This window comes from Thalassophryne amazonica, chromosome 7 (genome assembly GCF_902500255.1).
Source record: "Thalassophryne amazonica chromosome 7, fThaAma1.1, whole genome shotgun sequence".
In the NCBI taxonomy this organism is placed as follows: domain Eukaryota; kingdom Metazoa; phylum Chordata; class Actinopteri; order Batrachoidiformes; family Batrachoididae; genus Thalassophryne; species Thalassophryne amazonica.
This window is the reverse complement of record NC_047109.1, coordinates 46,964,652-46,984,378: the sequence shown is the minus strand read 5'-3', so window position 1 is coordinate 46,984,378 and position 19,727 is coordinate 46,964,652. Positions and strand designations below refer to the sequence as shown.

The 19,727-nt window shown below is 41.6% G+C and overlaps 1 long non-coding RNA gene across 1 annotated transcript; it reads left to right on the top strand.

The window, feature by feature from the left end:
- The first annotated feature begins 11,581 nt into the window (after positions 1–11,581).
- On the top strand, positions 11,582–15,687 carry LOC117513282. The gene is made up of 3 exons (XR_004561538.1): positions 11,582–11,593; positions 13,256–13,260; positions 15,003–15,687. It is a non-coding gene; the product is annotated as an uncharacterized LOC117513282 (long non-coding RNA).
- Positions 15,688–19,727: the final 4,040 nt, after the last annotated feature.

Below are 19,727 nucleotides of genomic sequence, written 5' to 3'. Positions count from 1 at the left end.
GCTGCCTATTGTGCCCCACCGCTGCCTTGGCCCGACAACATAACAACAGAACAAACATCATTTAAAAAAAATATTTTTTGAAAAGCCGCACACACACACACACACCTGCAAGGAGGTGCCAGGGCATGAACCAAAGAACCGGGCCTAATGCTTCTATGCACAAGAATCTTTCGGCCAACAGTGATTCTTGTGCTCGGCCCGTCAACATAACAACAAACCAAATGTCATTTTAAAAAAACAAGTATTTTTTGAAAAACCACCCACGCACCTACAATGAGGTGCTTTGGAATGAAACAAAGAGCCTGGCATACCACAGACGAGTCCATTATCAATTCGGCCACCATCGCTGCCTCTTGGGACCCACTCCTGCCTTGGCCCGACAACATAACATCAGACCAAATGTAATTTAAAAAACAACTACTTTTTGAAAAACAACCCACACACCTGCAAGGAGGTCCAGAGCATGAACCAAAGAGCCTGGCATACAGCACATGACCCCAGTCATAATTCAGCCACCAACGCTGCCGTTTGAGCCCCACCGCTGCCTCGGCCCAACAACATAACAACAGACCAAACGTCATTTAAAAAATAACTATTTTTTGAATCAAACACCCTCACACGTGCAAGGAGGTGCCCAGGGCATGAACGAAAGAGCCTGGCTTATCGCCAATGAGCCCATTAACAATTTGGCCACCAACGCTGCCTATTGAGCCCCGCCCCTGCCTTGGCTCGAAAACACAACACAACTATTTTTTGAAAAACCACAGACACACCTGCAAGGAGGTGCCAGGGTATGAACCAAAGAGCCTGGCATACCTCATCTAAGCACACTAAGCATTCAGCCACCAACGCTGCCTCTGGGGACCCACCCTTGCCTCAGCCCGACAACATAACAACACACCAAGCATCGTTTAAAAAAGAACAATTTTTTTGAAAAATCACACACACACCTGCAAGGAGGTGCCAGTGAATGAAACAAAGAGCCTGGCATACCACAGATGAGCCCATTAATAATTCCGCCACCAACGCTGTCTCGTGGCACTAACCCCTGCCTTGGCCCAACAACATAACAACTGACAAAACATCATTTAAAATCAACAAATTTTTGAAAAAACACACACACCTGCAAGAACGTGCCAGGACATGAACAAAAGAGCCTGGCCTACCGCATGTAAGCACACTAACCATTTGGCCACCAACACTGCCTCTTGGGGCCAACCCCTGCCTCGGCCCGACAACAACAAACCAAATGTCATTTAAAAAAGAAATATTTTTTCAAAAACCATCCACAAACATGCAAGGAGGTGCCATGAAATAATAATAAAAGAGCATTAAGATTAAGATAAACTTTATTGATATCACAGAGGACAAATTCGCATGATACGTCAGCTCTTAAAAAACACACAAGATGGGTGCAAGTAGAGGAAAATGTTCATCAAACAGCGTGTGCAAGGATAAGCAATAATAATACTTATAACAGTACAGGACATAAGAAAATGAGGTAGAAACAGAATACGTGTGTATATATATATATCTATATATATATACGAGGGCTGTCAATAAAGTAACGGTCCTTTTTATTTTTTTCAAAAACTATATGGATTTCATTCATATGTTTTTACGTCAGACATGCTTGAACCCTCGTGCGCATGCGTGAGTTTTTCCACGCCTGTCGGTGACGTCATTCGCCTGTGAGCACTCCTTGTGGGAGGAGTCGTCCAGCCCCTCGTCAGAATTCCTTTGTCTGAGAAGTTGCTGAGAGACTGGCGCGTTGTTTGATCAAAATTTTTTCTAAACCTGTGAGACACATCGAAGTGGACACGGTTCGAAAAATTAAGATGGTTTTCAGTGAAAATTTTAACGGCTGATGAGAGATTTTGAGGTGATTCTGTCGCTTTAAGGACTTTTCACGGTGCGAGACGTCGCTCAGCGCTCTCAGCCGCCGTCGTCAGCCTGTTCAAGCTGAAAACCTCCACATTTCAGGTTCTATTGATCCAGGACGTCGTGAGAGAACAGAGAAGTTTCAGAAGAAGTCGGTTTCAGCATTTTATCCGGATATTCCACTGTTAAAGGAGATTTTTTTAATGAAAGACGTGCGGACGGGTCCGCGCGTTGGGACGCAGCCGCCGCGACGCTCCGCCACAGGAAAAACACCTCTGTTGAAAGCCTTAAGGACAAGTTGGAACATGTCCTGCCTGTTAAACAATTTCTCATATACTCACGCCACTGAAAGCCATCAAAAGCCTCCTGGATTTTACAAATGGTTATCAACACGGAGGTGTTTTTCCTGTGCCGCCGCACCGCGTCGGCTGCGTCCTGACGCGCGGATCCGTCCGCACTTCTTTCATTAAAAAAATCTCCTTTAACAGTGGAATATCCGGATAAAATGTGTTCACAATAATAGTAGTGTGGCATTCAGTCAGTGAGTTTGTCAATTTTGTGGAACAAACAGGTGTGAATCAAGTGTACCCTATTTAAGGATGAAGCAACACCTGTTGAACATGCTTTTCTCTTTGAAAGCCTGAGGAAAATGGGACATTCAAGACATTGTTCAGAAGAACAGCATAGTTTGATTAAAAAGTTGATTGGAGAGGGGAAAACTGATATGCAGCTGCAAAAAATTATAGGCTGTTCATCTACAATGATCTCCAATGCTTTAAAATGGACAAACAAACCAGAGACGCATGGAAGAAAATGGAAAACAACCATCAAAATGGATAGAAGAATAACCAGAATGGCAAAGGCTCACCCATTGATCAGCTCCAGGATGAGCAAAGACAGTCTGGAGTTACCTGTAAGTGCTGTGACAGTTAGAAGATGACTGTGTGAAGCTAATTTATTTGCAAGAATCCCCCGCAAAGTCCCTCTGTTAAATAAAAGACATGTGCTGAAGAGGTTACAATTTGCCAAAGAACACATCAACTGGCCTAAAGAGAAACAGGAATATTTTGTGGACTGATGAGAGTAAAACTGTTCTTTTGGGTCCAAAGGCTGCAGACATTTTGTTAGACGACCCCCAAACTCTGAATTCAAGCCACAGTTCACAGTGAAGACAGTGAAGCATGGTGGTGCAAGCATCATGATATGGGCATGTTCCTCCTGCTATGGTGTTGGGCCTATATATCGCATACCAGGTATTGTGGATCAGTTTGGATATGTCAAAATACTTGAAGCGGTCATGTTGCCTTATGCTGAAGAGGACATGCCCCTGAAATGGGTGTTTCAACAAGACAATGACCCCAAGCACAGTAGTAAGCAAGCAAAATCTTGGTTCCAAACCAACACAATTAATGCCTCTCAGATGTGCAGAAATCATGAAAAACTGGTTATACAACTAAATACTAGTTTAGTGATTCACAGGATTGCTAAAAAAAAGCAGTTTGAACATAATAGTTTTGAGGTTTTGTAGTGTCAACAGCAGATGCTACTATTATTGTGAACACCCCCTTTTCTACTTCTTTTTATGAATAGCCCAATTTCATAGCTTTAAGAGTGTGCATATCATGAATGCTTGGTCTTGTTGGATTTGTGAGAATCTACTGGTACCTTGTTTCCCATGTAACAATAAGAAATATGCTCAAAACCTGGATTAATCTTTTTAGTCACATAGCACTACTATTATTCTGAACACTACTATATATATATATATCAATCAATCAATCAATTTTTTTATATAGCGCCAAATCACAACAAACAGTTGCCCCAAGGCGCTTTATATTGTAAGGCAAGGCCATACAATAATTATGTAAAACCCCAACGGTCAAAACGACCCCCTGTGAGCAAGCACTTGGCTACAGTGGGAAGGAAAAACTCCCTTTTAACAGGAAGAAATCTCCAGCAGAACCAGGCTCAGGGAGGGGCAGTCTTCTGCTGGGACTGGTTGGGGCTGAGGGAGAGAACCAGGAAAAAGACATGCTGTGGAGGGGAGCAGAGATCGATCACTAATGATTAAATGCAGAGTGGTGCATACAGAGCAAAAAGAGAAAGAAACAGTGCATCATGGGAACCCCCCAGCAGTCTACGTCTATAGCAGCATAACTAAGGGATGCCATCCACAGTAAGGATCTGGTTAGACACCATGTTTCTAAGATTTGTGGGGCCAAGTACAATAACTTCAGTTTTATCTGAGTTTAAAAGCAGGAAATTAGAGGTCATCCATGTCTTTATGTCTGTAAGACAATCCTGCAGTTTAGCTAATTGGTGTGTGTCCTCTGGCTTCATGGATAGATAAAGCTGGGTATCATCTGCGTAACAATGAAAATTTAAGCAATACCGTCTAATAATACTGCCTAAGGGAAGCATGTATAAAGTGAATAAAATTGGTCCTAGCACAGAACCTTGTGGAACTCCATAATTAACTTTAGTCTGTGAAGAAGATTCCCCATTTACATGAACAAATTGTAATCTATTAGACAAATATGATTCAAACCACCGCAGCGCAGTGCCTTTAATACCTATGGCATGCTCTAATCTCTAATAAAATTTTATGGTCAACAGTATCAAAAGCAGCACTGAGGTCTAACAGAACAAGCACAGAGATGAGTCCACTGTCCGAGGCCATAAGAAGATCATTTGTAACCTTCACTAATGTTGTTTCTGTACTATGATGAATTCTAAAACCTGACTGAAACTCTTCAAATAGACCATTCCTCTGCAGATGATCAGTTAGCTGTTTTACAACTACCCTTTCAAGAATTTTTGAGAGAAAAGGAACGTTGGAGATTGGCCTATAATTAGCTAAGATAGCTGGGTCAAGTGATGGCTTTTTAAGTAATGGTTTAATTACTGCCACCTTAAAAGCCTGTGGTACATAGCCAACTAACAAAGATAGATTGATCATATTTAAGATCAAAGCATTAAATAATGGTAGGGCTTCCTTGAGCAGCCTGGTAGGAATGGGGTCTAATAAACATGTTGATGGTTTAGATGAAGTAACTAATGAAAATAACTCAGACAGAACAATCAGAGAGAAAGAGTCTAACCAAATACCGGCATCACTGAAAGCAGCCAAAGATAACGATATGTCTTTGGGATGGTTATGAGTAATTTTTTCTCTAATAGTTAAAATTTTGTTAGCAAAGAAAGTCATGTAGTCATTACTAGTTAAAGTTAATGGAATACTCAGCTCAATAGAGCTCTGACTCTTTGTCAGCCTGGCTACAGTGCTGAAAAGAAACCTGGGGTTCTTATTTTCTTCAATTAGTGATGAGTAGAAAGATGTCCTAGCTTTACGGAGGGCTTTTTTATAGAGCAACAGACTCTTTTTCCAGGCTAAGTGAAGATCTTCTAAATTAGTGAGACGCCATTTCCTCTCCAACTTACGGGTTATCTGCTTTAAGCTACGAGTTTGTGAGTTATACCACGGAGTCAGGCACTTCTGATTTCAAGCTCTCTTTTTTAGAGGAGCTACAGCATCCAAAGTTGTCTTCAATGAGGATATAAAACTATTGACGAGATACTCTATCTCACTTACAGAGTTTAGGTAGCTACTCTGCACTGTGTTGGTATATGGCATTAGAGAACATAAAGAAGGAATCATATCCTTAAACCTAGTTACAGCGCTTTCTGAAAGACTTCTAGTGTAATGAAACTTATTCCCCACTGCTGGGTAGTCCATCAGAGTAAATGTAAATGTTATTAAGAAATGATCAGACAGAAGGGAGTTTTCAGGGAATACTGTTTAGTCTTCTATTTCCATACCATAAGTCAGAACAAGATCTAAGATATGATTAAAGTGGTGGGTGGACTCATTTACTTTTTGAGCAAAGCCAATAGAGTCTAATAATAGATTAAATGCAGTGTTGAGGCTGTCATTCTCAGCATCTGTGTGGATGTTAAAATCGCCCACTATAATTATCTTATCTGAGCTAAGCACTAAGTCAGACAAAAGGTCTGAAAATTCACAGAGAAACTCACAGTAACGACCAGGTGGACGATAGATAATAACAAATAAAACTGGTTTTTGGGACTTCCAATTTGGATGGACAAGACTAAGAGTCAAGCTTTCAAATGAATTAAAGCTCTGTCTGGGTTTTTGATTCATTAATAAGCTGGAATGGAAGATTGCTGCTAATCCTCCGCCCCGGCCCGTGCTATGAGCATTCTGACAGTTAGTGTGACTCGGGGGTGTTGACTCATTTAAACTAACATATTCATCCTGCTGTAACCAGGTTTCTGTAAGGCAGAATAAATCAATATGTTGATCAATTATTATATCATTTACCAACAGGGACTTAGAAGAGAGAGACCTAATGTTTAATAGACCACATTTAACTGTTTTAGTCTGTGGTGCAGTTGAAGGTGCTATATTATTTTTTCTTTTTGAATTTTTATGCTTAAATAGATTTTTGCTGGTTATTGGTAGTCTGGGAGCAGGCACCGTCTCTACGGGGATGGGGTAATGAGGGGATGGCAGGGGGAGAGAAGCTGCAGAGAGGTGTGTAAGACTACAACTCTGCTTCCTGGTCCCAACCCTGGATAGTCACGGTTTGGAGGATTTAAGAAAATTGGCCAGATTTCTAGAAATGAGAGCTGCTCCATCCAAAGTGGGATGGATGCCGTCTCTCCTAACAAGACCAGGTTTTCCCCAGAAGCTTTGCCAATTATCTATGAAGCCCACCTCATTTTATATATGTGTATATATATATGTATATATATATGTGTATATATATGTATATATGTATATGTATATATATATATATATATATATATATGTATATATATATGTATATATATATATATAAAAACATGATTGGGATTGAAAAAGAGATCGGAGCATCTTATTTACAATATGTGAAATGGAGTTTAGGTGTGGTAAGATGACATTAGTGCAGGGATTTGTAAACGAGTTGTTATTGCACATGATTTATGGACATATTAATATTGCACGTGATTGTGGACATATTATTTCATGTGGTTATTTCAGTGTTATTGTACAGTCTGACAGCGGCAGGGAGGAACAACCTGCGGTATCATTCCTTCTTGCACTGAGGGTGCCTCAGCCTGTCACTTAACGAGCTGTTCAGCTCCACTACAGTCCGGTGCAGAGGGTGAGAGGAGTTGTTCATGATGAACTTGGTTAACACCCTCCTCTCAGCCACCTCCTCCAGAGAGTCCAGAGGACAGCTCAGGACAGAGCTGGACTTCCTGACATGGCATAGCTCAAACAAGCGAGCCCATTAACAATTTTGCCACCAACCCTGCCTCTTGGGACCCACCCCTGCCTTGGCTCGATAACATAACAACAGACCAGATGTCATTTAAAAAACAACTGTTTCTTCAAAAAACCACCCATACACCTGCAAGGGTTTGCCAGGGCATGAACCAGAGAGCTTGGCATACGGCACATGACGCCAGTATAATTCGGCCAACAATGCTGTCTATTGAGCCCCATCCCTGCCTTGGCCCGACAACATAACATCAGACCAAACTTCATTTAAAAAACAACTATTTTTTGAAAAACCACACAGACAGTTGTAAGGAGGTGCCAGGTCTTGAACAAAAGAGCCTGGCCTACCGCATGTACGCACATTAACCATTCAGCCACCAACACTGCCTCTTGGGGCGCACCACTGCATCGGCCCAACAACATAACAGACAAAACGTCATTTAAAAAGAACAAATTTTTGAAAATCCACCCACACACCTGCAAGGAGGTGCCATGGCTTGAACAAAGAGCCTCACATACTGCAGGCGAGCCCATTAATAATTCAGCGACCAAAATGGCCTCTTGGGACCCAAACGTAATTTAAAAAATAACTATTTTATGAAAAAACACACACACACCTGCAAGGAGGTGCCAGAGAATGAACCAAAAACCCTTGCCTACCGCATGTAAGCACACTAAGCTATTGACCACCAACACTGCGTCTAAGGACCAATCCCTGACTCGGCCTAACAATGTAACAACAGACAAAATGTCTTTTAAAAACAACAAATTTTTTGAAAAACCACACACACACCTGAATGGAGATGCCAGGACATGAACCAAAGAGCCTGGCATACCACTCGAGCCCACTAACAATTTGTCCACCAACACTGCCTATTGGGCACCACCCCTGCTTCAGCCCGACAACGTAACAACAGACCAAACATCATTTAAAAAACAACTATTTCTTTGAAAAACCACCCACACACAAGGGTGTGCCAGGGCACGAACCAAAGAGATTGGAATACTGCACATGACCCCAGTGATAATTTGGCCAACAACGCTGCCTATTGAGCCCCACCCCTGCCTTGGTCCGACAACATAACAGACCAAACGTCATTTAAAAAACAACTATTTCTTTGAAAAACCACCCACACACCTGCTTTTTCAGCTTGGGACTCCGACGAGGGCGGTCGCATCTCCTCCACTCTCCCTTATCTCTGTTCTCTGTCTTTTAACCTTCAAGTCCCTACTTCACCAGACGGAATTCCTCAAATTATATTGGATTCTGGATCTAATGAACTACTATTGAATTAACGATGGAATTGATCAGCTGGTCTCTGAACGCTATTGACACCATTTTTTCTACAAGAAGGTCAGGACCGGGGGAATCCTACCTGCCCAGATGGAACGTATCCTGCGGGCTATGTCCTCGACTCCTGGGGGTCTTGGCATGTTGCATGCTTGGCGCCTTTCTCTGTTGAGGATGTCGAGGATTTATTTATTTTTGGTCTCATGGTAGCAGGGCTGATACTTTTTGGCTTATGTGCTGCCCTGATCTACCGCAAAATTGGCAAGACAGCGGCATCAAGAACCACTGCCCCTCACTTGTCCATCATGATTAACGAGGTTGGCAAGGCAGTGCATTCTCAGACTGCGAAGAGTCTTGAACTCAGACGCAAATTGGATGACATCTTGGAGCAGATGCATGCCTTGCAGTTGAAGCTGAAGATTTCAGAGGCCGGTGAATATTCTTAATTCATAATTGGAAATATTCTTAATTCATAATTGGGATTTGGTTGTGCAAGTGGAACTGTTAAAAAGTGATTTCACTGCTGTAACCATAACATTACAGGCTTATCAAAGCTGAAGGTCAAATTGCCGGACTGTTTTTTCCTCCACAGGGATTTGTTTCGGCCTGGGGAACATTGGCTGTTTCTTATTTCATCTCACAAAGACAATAAATTGCTTTTCACAGGACTGAAGCATGGTCCATTCCCTCCCCCCACACCCTCCTTACCTCATCAACACCCACCCTTTCCGGCGCTGCTAACATCATTCCTTCTCCCTTCAGGGGGTGGGCTTGCAGATAAAAGTGCACCCCCCACCCCACCCCCCCAAGCTGATGATGGCGGGGCATCTCAGGGTTGCTGCATGGCCTTCACCCACTTGCCTCAATTCGGATAACGGACTTATTCAAACTTAGTGCACATAAACAATGTTAAATGTGTATGTGTTGCCTTAAATTCTGTTGTGTGCCATTATTACGGTAAACAAGTAATAACTGTGGACTAATTGCTGTCTGAGGTAACTGGAGTGTAAACGTAATTTCTCCACTGTGAGATCAATAAAGTATATCTAATCTAATCTAAGGGTGTGCCAGGGCATGAACCACAGAGATTGGAATACTGCACATGACCCCAGTGATAATTTGGCCAACAACGCTGCCTATTGAGCCCCACCCCTGCCTTGGTCTGACAACATAACAACAGACCAAACGTCATTTAAAAACTATTTTTTGAAAAACCACACACACACACCTGCAAGTAGGTACCAGGGCTTGATCCAAGGAGCCTGGTATACTGCACATGATCCTAATAACAATTCGGCCACCAACGCTGCCTCTTGGGACCCACCCTTGCCTCGGCCCAACAACGTAACAACAGACCAATCTGTTTAAATAATAACTAATTTATGAAAAACCACACACACCTGCAAGGAGGTGCCAGGGCATGAACCAAAGAGCCTGGCGTACCCGATGTAAGCACACTAAGCATTCAGCCACCAAGACTGCCTCTTGGGATTCACCACTGCCATGGCATGACAATGTAACAACAGGCCAAACATCTTTGAATAAACAGACAATTTTTGAAAAAGCCACATGCACACCCGCAAGGATGTGCCAGGGCATGAACCAAAGAGTCTGGCGTACTGCACGCGAACACACTACCAATTCAACCACCAACGCTGCCTCTTGGTACCCATGCCTGCCTCAGCCTGACAACATATCAACAGACCAAACATCGTTTACAAAACAACAAATTTTTGAAATACCACACACACACACCTGCAAGGAGGCCAGGGCATGAACCAAAGAGACTGGCATACCACATGTAAGCATGTTGCTGGAAGGTTGCACTACAAATACAGGAACGTTGCTCTCTTGTCTTTTTGTAAGGGAAAACTTTTCACTGACTTTCTGACTGAAGTCTATCATCTCAATTAGCAGCTTTTTGTCCATTCAGCCTCTCCTGGGTGACAGTGTTTCTCCAAAATGTTTGGATCCTTTTTCATGTTGAGAAGCTCCTCTGAGACTCTGCGGAGTCTGGACAAGAGACTGTCACACTCCTTTAGGTCCTCATCGCCACACACATGAGGTCATGGGTGTGGTGATGAGGACCTTTAGGAGTGTGACAGTCTCTTGTCCATGATCAGCTGAAAGAGATCCACAGCACCACCACAGGATCTGAAGTCTTCCTTGCTGTTGATAAAACTAAACTCTGCTTCCGCTGAGCTTCGGAATCACTTTCCAGATGCTGCTCAGTGCATCCAGCGCTTTGAGGCAACTCTGTTGTGATTTGGCGCTATATAAATGAAAATAAATTGAAAAATGAAAAATCCTCATGGAACATTCACCCTGCAGCAAGGTGGAGCTGGTCTGTGAAGGAGAAGTGTTCCTCAGTGTGTTCCAGTGTGGTGTCACAAACTGACAGAGAGAAAGACAAAAATAAGATGATGTTGAGATGAAATATTCAGATCACATCAGCACATATATATATATATATATATATATATATACACACACATACAGTGGTGGGCACAGTTCCGCTAACCTCTAATTATCGAAGCTAACATTTTCGTTAGATGAGTTTTTCAGATAACTTTGAAAACCATCAGCGGACCAATTAGCTTCCAATAAATTTAGTTCTGAGAACGTTTAGACCAGTGGTGTCCAAACTGTTCCAGAAAGGGCCGAGAGGGTGCAGGTTTTCTTTGCAGCCACTGACTCCAGCAGGTGATTTCACTGATTAACATCATTTTGAGCAGGTGGGATGAGTTCATCAGTGAAATCACCTGCTGGAGTCAGTGGCTGCAAAGAAAACCTGCACCCTTTCGGCCCTTTCTGGAATAGTCTGGACACCACTGGTTTAGACCGCTAACACATTTTTGCGGGCATAGTGAATAAAGCTTAACATTTAAAAACAATTAGACGGACAGCTACAAGTGGCAGCACTCAATTCTCTGCCAGCAGAAGCTAGCTGACTTTTTTTTTTGTCTTGGCACCACACAGACTTCCATGCATATCACACAAGTCATGCACAGACAGTTTGACTTGTGGTGACAATTTTGGTTTAAATTAGTAATGCACTAATTTTGAAGGTTTTAGCGTTTAAAGACACACATGCTGCAATGCATTATGGGAAAAATAGTTTCCTGACATCAGTGGTTAACACACAGTAACTGTAAGGTGTGGTGGGTGACATTCATTGCAATAACTTGTCTGGAATTAGTTTGCTTAAAGTTTTAACCACAAGTCAAAACTGTCTGCTTGTACATGACTCGTGTGATACGCCTGCATGTCTATATGGTGTGAAAAATAAATTGTTTTATTTATTTCCGTCTCTTCACTTTGTTTCCTGACATCTGACACTGCTGTACCAGCTCCACAAGTTATATATAGTATATACAGTGAGGAAAATAAGTATTTGAACACTGCGATTTTGCAAGTTCTCCCACTTAGAAATCATGGAGGGGTCTGAAATTTTCATCTAGGTGCATGTCCACTGTGAGAGACATAATCCCCCCCCCCCCCCCCCCCAAAAAAATGTATGACTTTTTAAATAATTTATTTGCATGTTACTGCTGCAAATAAGTATTTCAACACCTGCCAATCATCAGAAATTCTGGCCCTCAAAGACCTGTTCGTCCGCCTCTAAAAAGTCCACCTCCACTCCACTTATTATTCCAAATTAGAAGCACCTATTTGGGGTCGTTAGCGGCATAAAGACACCTGTCCACCCCACACAATCAGTAAGACTCCAACTACTAACATGGCTAAGACCAAAGAGCTGTCCAAAGACACCAGAGACAAAATTGTAGACCTCCACAAGGCTGGAAAGGGCTACGGGGCAATTGCCAAGCAGCTTGGTGAAAAAAGATCAACTGTTGGAGCAATTATTAGAAAATGGAAGAAGCTAAACATGACTGTCAATCTCCCTCGGACTGGGGTTCCATGCAAGATCCCACCTCGTGGCGTATCAATGATCCTAAGAAAAGTGAGGAATCAGCCCAGAACTGCACGGGAGGAGCTGGTCCATGACCTGAAGAGAGCTGGCACCACTGTTTCCAAGGTTACTGTGGGTAATACACTAAGACGTCATGGGCTAAAATTATGCATGGCACGGAAGGATCCCCTGCTTAAATCAGCACACGTCCAGGCCCGTCCTAAGTTTGCCCATGACCATTTAAAATAGAAGTTTTTGGTCTTAATTCCACTCGCCGTGTTTGGAGGAAGAAGAATGCTGAGTACCATCCCAAAAACACAGTCCCTACTGTGAAGCATGGGGGTGAAAACATGCTTTGGGGGTGTTTTTCTGCACATGGGACAGGACGACTGCACTGTATTAAGGAGAGGATGACTGGGGCCATGTATTGCGAGATTTTGGGGAACAACCTCCTTCCCTCAGTTAGAGCACTGAAGTCGGGTCATGGATGGGTCTTCCAACATGACAATGACCCGAAGCACACAGCCAGGATAACCAAGGAGTGGCTCCATAAGACGCATATCAAGGTTCTGGATTGGCCTAGCCAGTCTCCAGACCTAAACCCAATAGAAAATCTTTGGAGGGACCTCAAATTCTGTGTTTCTCAGCGACAGCCCAGTAACCTGGCTAATGTAGAGAAGATCTGTGTGGAGGAATTGGCCAAAATTCCTGCTTCAGTGTGTGAATACCTGGTGAAAAACTGCAGGAAACATTTGACCTCTGTAACTGCAAACAAAGGCTACTGTACCAAATATTAACACTGATTATTTGCAGCAGTAACATGCAAATAAATTATTAAAAAATCATACATTGTGATTTCCGGATTTTTTTTTTTTTTTTTTAGATTATGTCTCTCACAGTGGACATGCACCTAAGATGAAAATTTCAGACCCCTCCATGATTTCTAAGTGGGAGAAAATTGCAGGGTGTTCAAATACTTATTTTCCTCACGGTGTGTATATATATATATATATATATATATATGAAGTGAAATTTACTGTTAAAAATGCTTGGCAACCCTTTTACACAGAGAAATTCTAAATTATGTTAACCTCTGTGTCTTGCTTTTGTCAGCAAATGTTATTCGCTTATCATTTGAAAACAGTACTTCAGAACTGTGTAAAATCTAATCATTTGTGAAGGCGCTGATGGGCTTGTCATCTTATGGCAGACTCGGTGATTGTATCCATGAAGACAGTAATATCTCTGACAATCTGACATTTGACCTCAATGACCTTGAGCTTCACATAAATGACTGACCTCTGGCTGACCTGTCAAGGACAACTGTTTTGCTGAAATGCCCATCGAGGTCAGCATCTATGGTCAGGTAAGAGCCATAAGTAGAAGATAAATTCAGCTATGGGCATCAAAAGTCCGATAAGTCCATTAACACAGCAGGTAAACTAAGTCTTGAACACGTAACCTTTTTTTTTCAGTAAATATATTTCTAAAGGTGCTATTGATATGAAATTTTCACCAGATGTTGGTAACAACCCAAGTAATCCACACAGTCCCGGCGCCAGACACAGACTGGCAGACGGGCCTTGCATTGCTCTGATGGGGACACCTTCATTTTTTCATATATTTTTTTTTAGGCCAGAAGTGTAAAGTCCGATTTAATCGTGGGTTTCTCCCCCAGGATATTTAAAAATTTGAACTGTTAAATTTGCAATTATAATGTAGTTTGAGAAGGAAAGAGCAATCTTCTCATGTCTGACTCACATGAACAAAGCACAGAGCTGTAGAGCAAGCACAGCCTAAACACGTTTAAATTCACCTGTAATATCGGGCTACTGAATAGGATTTAAAAACTTTATGCACCAAATGCATGTATAGGCTAAACATTGACTCTTTTTATTGTTAACAGCGGGACACACAAGTCATACACAACGTGAGTTATCTGTAATGGCGAAATTCACCGTTTCTGTCACACTCTGTCACTCTCTCTTTCTCTCTCCCTCTGTGGTCCTTGATTAAAGAAATGCCGTACATCCATCTTTTTATTTTGAGCAGTTTTTTTTCACAGTATGTGGTTCTGAGCGAAGCAATGCTCAATGTGGCACCTTTCCTGATTTCATAATTATGACATCTCTTCTCATAGGTGTCTCTTTTTTTTAAATCCAGTGACTACAATGCACTTCCATAAGTAATCAACTATGTAGTCAACACTCGACACATATCATTTCCATGTTACATTTCCAATTTACCCAGATCATTTTATGAACCAATCGAATCATTTATAATTATTGTAGTAAAAATCAGATAAAGCACAGTGTGTTTATCAATATTAATATGAATCATCTATACTGGAAATTTGTACAAATTGTAACCATGGTAGTCTGTGATTTTTTTGTGTGTGTGTGTGTAGTTGGCAGGTGACTGACAGGCTCGTCTATCGAGGGAGGGCCCAACTGACTCTGACAGCAGGCCAGGCACCCTAAGGCCCACTCATGATGCCGGGACTGAATCCACACATACAAAGAAATCAAACCGTAGATGTCCAACAATTAAGTTATGTGTAATAATGTGAAATGATGCAGGAAAAAGTATTGAACACATAAAGAAAGGGAGGTGAAAAAAGGCAAGGAAAGTAAGCAGTCCTGCCCTGTGTCAGTGTAAATTAATATCAGCTAGTTCAGTCCCAACTGATGGCCTATAAAAAGGTGTCTTATTACAACGGTGTCACACGAGTAACATCTCATGATGCGTAAAAGCAAAGAGGTCTCTCAAGATCTTCACAACCTTATTGTTGCAAAACGTACTGATGGCTTTGGTTACAGAAGGACTGCTAAACTTCTGAATGTTCCAGTGAGCACTGTGAGGCCATAATCCAGAAGTGAAAAAAACCCCCAACAATTTCACCATAAACCAGCCATGACCAGGTGCTTCTTGCAAGGTTTCTGACAGAGGAGTGAAAAGAATTATTAGAAGAGTTGTCCAATAGCCAAGAACCACTTCAGAAACACCTGGAATTAGGAGGTACAGTTGGTTCAACAAAAACATTAAGAAATGCACTCAACCGCCATGCCCTGTATGCACGCTGACCATGCAAGAGTCCATTGCTGAAAAAAAGCAAGTTGAAGCTTGTTTAAAATTTGCTGCACAAAATTTAGACAAGCCTGTGAGACACTGAGAGAATCCAGTCTGGTCAGATGAGACCAAAATTTAACTCTTTGGATGCCATAACACAAACCATAAATGGCACTACACATAATCCCGAAAACACCACACCGACAGTGAAGTTTGGAGTTGGGAACATCATGGTGTGGGGCTGATTTTCAGGATACGACACTGGCAAACTTCATACAACTGAAGGAAGGATGAATGGAAAAATGTACCGAGACATTCTAGATAAAAATCTACCAGGATGATGAAGATGAAATGAGGGTGAACATTTCAGCAACACAATGATCCCAAACACAGCCAAGGACACTCTCAACTGGTTTCAGATAATGAAAATAAAGCTGCAAGAATGGCTCAGCCAACCAGTTGACTTGAATCTAATAGAAAATCTATGGAAAGAACTAAAGATCAGAGTTCATAGAAGAGGTCCACAGAACCTTCAAGATTTGAATACTGTTTGTGTGGAAGAATGGGCCAAAATCACACCTGAGCAATGCATGTGACTAGTTTTTCTGTACAGGAAGCATGTTGAAGCTGTTATTATCAATAAAGGCTTTTGTATGAAGTACTAAATAAAATTCAGTAAGCATGTTCAATACTTTTTCCCTGTGCCATTCCATTTTATTTACACATAACTTAAATTCTGTACTTATTTGTTTTGGTTTCCATGCATCTGTGGATTATTTGGGTTTTTACTGTCATCTGGTGAAAATTTCATGTCAGTAGCGCCTTTAGAAATATATTTACTGAGAAGAATGGTGACGTGTTCAGTAGTTGTATTTTTCCCTCTGTACCTCTGTCATTGATCAGTTATAATGTTTACTTAAGGCATCATGGAATTCCTTCCCCAAAAACTGCCTGTTTAACCACTGAAACCACAATTGTAAGTAAAGTGGGAGTCACACAGCATACCAACAAATCAAATGAAGATATTGACAAATCAGCCTTTTGAATAATGCTACTTTTAAATTTCTAAGACAGCCAAGATAATGTGTCCACTGAAAAAGGATTAAACAATTTCTGGTTATTTCATATATGAATTTTCTTAGTGTCATCTTTCAGACTCTGTTTTCTGTGATGAAATTACATTGGCCACAAGATGGGGCCACAACCACACAAAACATTTTAAACCTTGTTATCCAGTTTTTGTGTTTAGAGAACAGGTGTCAAACTGATTCCAGAAAGGGCCAAGAGGGTGCCGGTTTTCTTTGTAACCATCCACTGCACCAGGTTATTTCACTGATTAACATCACTTTGAGCAGATGGAATCAGTTAAGCAGTGAAAACACCTGGTGCAGTGGATGGTTACAAAGAAAACCGGCACCCTCTTGGCCCTTTCTGGAATCAGTTTGTCTATTATCTGTTACATATCGTCAAAATTATATATATATATATATACGAGGGCTGTCAATAAAGTAACGGTCCTTTTTATTTTTTTTCAAAAACTATATGGATTTCATTCATATGTTTTTACGTCAGACATGCTTGAACCCTCGTGCGCATGCGTGAGTTTTTCCACGCCTGTCGGTGACGTCATTCGCCTGTGAGCACTCCTTGTGGGAGGAGTCGTCCAGCCCCTCGTCAGAATTCCTTTGTCTGAGAAGTTGCTGAGAGACTGGCGTGTTGTTTGATCAAAATTTTTTCTAAACCTGTGAGACACATCGAAGTGGACACGGTTCGAAAAATTAAGCTGGTTTTCAGTGAAAATTTTAATGGCTGATGAGAGATTTTGAGGTGATTCTGTCGCTTTAAGGACTTTTCATGGTGCGAGACGTCGCTCAGCGCTCTTAGCCGCCGTCGCCAGCCTGTTCAAGCTGAAAACCTCCACATTTCAGGCTCTATTGATCCAGGACGTCGTGGGAGAACAGAGAAGTTTCAGAAGAAGTCGGTTTCAGCATTTTATCCGGATATTCCACTGTTAAAGGAGATTTTTTTAATGAAAGACGTGCGGGCAGAAGCTTGTCAGAAGGGAACAAAAAGAATTGCCAGGGAAAATCAATCATTGTCAGCTAATCAATCAATCAGTTCAATAGAAGAGCACCAAGACTCACAACCTTTCAACTGCCAATGTTAAAAATAAGTTTCATTAAATTATTTGCTGTCTCCTTTTTAATGATCCACCCCAAAATTTTTTTTTTTTTTAATTCCAGATTTTTTTTACCAAAAAAAAAAAAAAAAAAAACTAACTAACTAACTAATCACACTTGAATAAATAAAATACTGTGGGTCTGTTTATTTTTTTCATTAACCCACAGTCAATTTAAAGTTTCCAATTCACCTAACCTGCATGTTTTTGAAAGTAGGAAGAAGCTGGAGCACATGGAGGGAACCCACACAAATACAGGGAGAGCATGCAAACTCCACAGGAAAGGACCAGGTGGGAAGTGATCCCACGACCTTCTTGCTGTGAAGCAACAATGCTAACCACTAATCCGCTATGCCACCTACCAGTAAATAATCACAAAATAATCAGTTTTCTCATTTAGTACATTCACGTGTGGAACCTGTTCTCTCTGGCATGGATCCCATTCTTTGTGTACCCCGCCTCAACTTTTTAATTTGAGGCAATACAGTATGATTATGTTTATTTATTTATTTATTTTTTGGAGGAACTGGTTAAAAAACACAAGGGATAGATAGATAGATAGATAGATAGATAGATAGATAGATAGATAGATAGATAGATAGATAGATAGATAGATAGATAGATAGATAGATAGATAGATAGATAGATAGATAGATAGATAGATAGATAGATAGATAGATAGATAGATAGATAGATAGATAGATAGATAGATAGATAGATAGATAGATAGATAGATAGATAGATAGATAGATAGATAGATAGACAGACAGACAGACAGACAGACAGTATATTCAAGGCATCCAGCAACTTGCACATTAGACAAGACACACACATTACACCAGACACACAAATAAGATTAAATAAATAAAAGAAAATAGACCACTCAATAAAAAACACTAACTAAAATAAAAATAAAATTTGGTCAGCATCCAGTCTCACAGAATATAACGGAGGAGTAAATATAGTGTAATAATGCAGTAATAAGGAGGTAGTGCAGATGTAAACAGTACACAGTATAAACAGTGTAGGTTGTGCAAAGAAGTAAACAGTGTAAACGTTGGTAGTACAAAAAAAAAAGCAATAAAAGGTCTATTCAGTAATCTGTATCACAGGATTATTTTTTGCTGTGTTGGGAAGAGTTAAACAGTCTGATGGCCTGAGGGACAAAAGACTTCCTAAATCTGTCCGTGTGGCAGGACTGGGACAGCATTCTGCCACTGAATGAGCTCCTCTGCCTGATGATGGCACTGTGCAGAGGGTGCTCAACATTGTCCATGATGGCCAGCAGTTTACTGAGGGTCCTCTCTGCCACTGATGTTAGTGTCTCCAGCTTTGTTCCCAGCACTAAACCAGCTTTCCTCACCAGCCTGTCCAGTCGCCCGGCGTCCCTCCTCTTCATGCTGCTCCCCCAGCAGACCACCACAGAGAAGAGGACACTGGCTACCACAGACTGGTAGAACATTTGCAGGAGTTTATGACAGATCCTGAAGGACCCTAACCTCCTTAGGAAGTACAGTCTGCTCTGTCCCTTCCTGTAGAGGGTGTCAGTATTGGCTGACCAGTCCAATCTATCGTCCATAAGTGTCCCCAGATATTTGTAAGACCGGACCATCTCCACATCGACCCCCTCAATGGAGACTGGCTGCAGAGTGGGCCTGGACCTTCTAAAGTCCACTAGCATCTCCTTTGTTTTGGTAATGTTCAGCTGCAGGTGGTTTGATTTGCACCACTCCACAAAGTCCTGTATCAGGGCCCTGTACTCTCTTTCCTGTCCCTCTCGCACACATCCCACAATAGCAGTGTCGTCTGAAAACTTCTGCATGTGGCACGACTCCGAGTTGTAATTGAAGTCTGATGTGTACAGAGTGAACAGAACTGGAGCGAGCACAGTTCCTTGTGGTGCTCCAGTGCTGCTGATCACTGTGTCTGAGGTGCAGTTACTGAATCTAACGTATTGTGGTCTTCCAGTTAGATAATCAGTGATCCAGGTGACCAGATGAGTGTCCACCTCCATCTCCATGAGCTTGTCTCTCAGTAGCAGGGGCTGGATGGTATTGAAGGCACTGGAGAAGTCAAAAAACATGACCCTCACAGCGCTGTTAACCCT